The sequence below is a fragment of the Lagopus muta genome, chromosome 13 (assembly GCF_023343835.1).
Source record: "Lagopus muta isolate bLagMut1 chromosome 13, bLagMut1 primary, whole genome shotgun sequence".
NCBI classification, from domain to species: Eukaryota; Metazoa; Chordata; class Aves; order Galliformes; family Phasianidae; genus Lagopus; species Lagopus muta.
Window position 1 is genome coordinate 10,000,001 of NC_064445.1, and position 4,549 is coordinate 10,004,549.

General features: G+C 42.1%; 1 long non-coding RNA gene across 1 annotated transcript in view; it reads right to left on the minus strand.

Annotated features, from left to right (window-relative positions):
• Positions 1-4,222, minus strand: part of LOC125699592 (uncharacterized) — a 15,173-nt gene extending 10,951 nt beyond the window's left edge. Inside the window, exon 1 of the long non-coding RNA XR_007379627.1 lies at positions 4,111-4,222. This is a non-coding gene — a long non-coding RNA (uncharacterized LOC125699592). The remainder of the gene's footprint in view (positions 1-4,110) is intronic.
• Positions 4,223-4,549: the final 327 nt, after the last annotated feature.

Genomic DNA, 4,549 nt, shown 5'->3' on the forward strand with positions numbered 1-4,549 from the left:
AATTACATGCAATCACTGAGTGCATCCAGATGTACTTTTAGCAGCTGGGGGGAGAGGTATTCTGGGGACGTTTTGTGTGTAGGCAGGGTTTTATTTGGTTGCATTTTGATTAAAAACATCGATTCAGAAAAAAAATTCAACAATCTATAAAGCCATTTGGAATCTTCAGAATGCTTACCCTTAACTGCTAAAATCCCTATCCTTCTTCTCCTTCCTGAAGGAAAACAAAAACTTGATGCTCTTCTCTCAATATTTCCTAACACCCACTTCAAACAGACAGACACATAAAAATCACAGTTCAGACCCACCTATCATACAGCTGTGATAAACATTGTCCAAAGATATTACCACTTATCAGCAGTGCAGATGTTCAAACCGGACTATACTGCTCAGAAGGCATCATAATCCTCGTTATACCCCAAGTAGCACTGATCCACAAAGGAGATAAATCACCTCATCTCAGCCAACTTACAGGTTAGCAGGCAAGTCAGCAACAGCACTGATTTTCCTGGTCCCTTCTTTATTCACTAAGCCTCAATATAAACATGCACAGGATCATGAAAATACATATTTTTTATTTTTTTTTTTTTTTAAATCAACTCTCTTTCCATTAAGGTTTAAGTCAAGAATTTCAACTGCAAAACTCATCAGTTACAGCCCAGGTGAATAGGATGACACCGCTGAAGCCAGCATCCTGAACATCTTTCCATGCAGGTGACAGATAACCATTCCCTTGGGGAAAGCAGAAACAGTTCAGTGAACAGAAAAATCTCTTCTGAAGTTATCAAAAACTTTGAGCTGAGCCTTTTCCACATGTTTACCATTAAGCACGCTGACATTCCTACTGACTTCAGTAGTTTCTACAAAGACCCTCTGTGGGCAGGTATTTAATCTTTGGACTCAAGCCAAGCCGGGCTCCATGAACAAAAGCTATTTGTGTGCCGATAGTTTAGTCTGCATTTGAGTGCTTTCCTGGAGTGAGTCCAGTGCCCTCTTTCAGAAGTGAACACTTAATATGAAACAAAACATTTGGCATCCAGGTATTTTTTTTAAAGGATGTTTCAAAGTATTATATGCATTCTGCCATCCTTTAAAGGGAAATCTCACTGTAGGCAACATGAGTTCTGTATTAAAAAATAATGGATTATAGTCATATTCAGCTAGATCCTATTCCAGACTAAGGCATCCTATTGACTGTGAGGTAAGCACAGTATGTGCTAAACTGTGCAACTGTGAGCCTCTGCTTCATCTACTGCAGATTTTATTAAGTTCTTCCAGAGAGGAAACCATTAGGCAAAAGCTGTATTCAAGCTGCAGGAGCAAATAGTGCAGATGGCCAATGCATTACTCTCAAACAGTAAAACTAAGCACCCTTCTGGCTACACATGAAGTTCATATATTCTCATTCCAGGACAACATAGCAATTTTGGACCAATCACTCCTAGTCAGAAACAAAGTGCCAGCAGCAATCAGCTTTTCAGAGCAGTCACATCCCAAACAGGAACAGTGCATGGGATTCAGGAATATTTCAGGAATAAAGAAGCTTTCCACACAGAGCATCTCAGTTTATTTAAAGATGATTTTTTTTTCCTTACTGAATCTTGATTGAATCATCAATCACTGAGCAGTCCTGTGCTGTTTTTCCTCTACCACAAGATGCATTGAACTTTGTATAACCACTTATGACAACATTTTTCAAACATTTATTAAGATGCAGCCCCTTTCTCCTCATCAGTCTTCCTGCCACCCTTCCATTCCTCCTCCTCCCCAGGCATCAGCACCTCTATTTCTTCTGGGCAGGGGAACAGAAACAGGCTGTAATTACTGCCTGCAAGTATTTACTTACTCCCACATCTTAATGGAACCAAACTGCTGATCTTTCCACAACCCTAAAACAGGTCTCAATCCTCAGCTAAGAAAGAAAAAAAAGAATACTAGTTTACTAAATGATGTGTTCTCAAAAAATCTCCACACCACTTATGTCTGTGCCAACAAGTTATAGAAGAATATTAGGAGAATTACCTTTACTTTTTCACTACAGCTTTTATACGTATAGGATTCTAAATATTGTAATGCCACACTGCCCATAGGACATGGAGGGAGCACAGCGAAGATGCATGTGAGCAAGAAGAGCCTATGCCCTATTTAAAGAGAGACCCACCACAAGGGTACCAATACTGTTAGCGTGATGACAAAAAAAAAAATTGAGGACAACACTGCCAATAGAAATGAGAGGAAAAAAGAACGGTTGCAAACATAACCCGTGGGGCTTCAAGCCGAACGTTCAGAATAGAGGCTGAAAAAACAAGTTTGACGGGGTGTGGAAGAAGAACACTGAGAACAAAGGCTGTCTGCAGGAGAAGAGCCCAAATCAAATAGGGCGCATAATCCCCATGTAATAGCGATCCTGACCGGAGAAGCGCGTGAATAGAAGCAACCTGGGCTCTGATGGGATGAGCACTTGCATGGGCAGTTAGTGTCTAGACGGGAAGGAGACTCGTTAAGTCTTCCGTTGACATGCAGGGGGATGGAAAGTTATGGGGGGGAACTTGGAGATGCACGTACGGGAGGTTAGAACCTGCAATAGAGGATTTGGATCGTTCACGTATCTGAGCCCGTGCCTTCAGACTGCAATACTCTAATCCACATCTAGCTAACTCAGTGGGAAAAGCTGCAATACTTGTCTACTTAGCAGCACTTCCCTAGTAACAGGACACTCCTCAGCAAATCAGCTGCTGGCAGATGCTTCTTGTGCAAGTACTCCCAGATTAAACTAATCCAATCACGGAACAAATGCTAAATCAGTTCAGTACCATCCACTGTTAAAAACTATCCATTTACCGGGAGTCTTCAGGAGTATTCCCGGGAGCACTTTCCGTAAGCACCTACAGAAGGGTTACTCTTCCAGGTGCACAGAAGCCCTGATTACAACTTTACTCATCTAAGGATGAACGCATCTTAATCTGTATCTATACCATAGATTTACACTACAATTTGTTTTCAACCAATTCAGAAATGAACGCATCTTTTTTCCATTCAAGATAGCACTGACAGAAATATCAGTTATGCAAAAGAAAAGTTATAGACAAAAATCTGCTCGCCTTTCTGTAGCTCTTCCTTAAAGACAAACATTTCATTGAAGAAGAGCACAAGTTGATGACTGTAAGTATCACATTTAAGATGAACCATCTTCTGTAACTGTAAAATATAAAAGGATTCATCCTAATATACTGCTCATAATGAGAGAGAAAACTACTAAAGGAGGTTAGCTTCCATAAAGACACCAACTCAAGTAGATTTCTAGAAGTCTGCAGGTACGTCAGAAGTTAACATCTTGTGAAAAGGCTGTCCCTTTGCATCACACACTGCCAGCAGCTCGGCCAGCAGGCCTGTTGGTGGCCCAGTGCTACTGTTGCCCCAGCACGCAAACAAACCGAAAACAGCTGCTCAGGCAGTGGAGCCAGCACAAAAGCACGAGTCTCTCCCAGCACTTGTCATCCAGCATTTGCAGCCTAGGCTCAGTCACACAAAATGAAGGCAGGGCCCTGTCTCCCCCTGAAGTGAACCATATGAGCAGCTGGGAGCACCTGCTGCTACTCCTATAATGCCCCCAGATGGGCTCCATCTCCCACAGCCGTACAGGAGGGACTGTCCTTCATGCACTGCCCTGAAGGATAGAACTCCATTGAACAAGTGCTTCAGTTATCTCAGAAAGAGGACTGAAAATCCATACAAGACGACAAAATACAAACCAATAAACATCACCACAGTGACTGGGGAGAAAAATGCCTTCCACACACCACACCTGGAAATTAATTTAGCCCCATAGGTAAATTACGCCAAGAAAGTGTATTTCTGCCAGCTTTTATTTTGAGAATTCTCAGGAATACTCTACAGCACAGTTTCTGCAAGCTCTCTTTACACAAGGTGGCAGGCAGGCTTTCTGCAAAAAAAGCTGAGACTGTAATCACCAGCCAGGTTTCTCTAGGAGGTCATTAGAGGCTCTTGGTCCTTAGAAGCAGTAAAATTGCTTCTGGTAATTTCTTTGCAACACCATACAAAACATCATCAGAAATGCCAATAATAATATATATAAAAATGCTGACTCACCAAACTGTTAATGCACAACACTCCCTCTCAGGAAGAGCCTTCATCCAGAAAGGGCTCTGCTCTGCAGGCGAGCCTTTAAATGAGCCCAGGGAGGGGAGGGCCCAGGCTCTGCCCCCTCTGCTCGTGTGGGAAGCACGGTTGAATTCCTTGCACCTGTGCTTCGTGGGCCAGCCACCCCTTCACCAGGTGCCCAGTCATCAGTTCAGGCATAAGAGCTCCCTTGCATATGCCTATTTAATATGTGCAAGAGAGGCATTTCTTTTCTCACCTGTGTGCAGAATAGGTAGATTTTTTTTTTTTCCTTATTTTTGTTTTGTTTTAAACTTAAACTTGTGGCTCTATTAATTTCATTTCAAAGAGATTTTTGTGTTCTCTGGTTCTGTTTCCTACATTGCTGTGAGTCTGCATCTCATCACACACAACTAATTCATCATTTTAG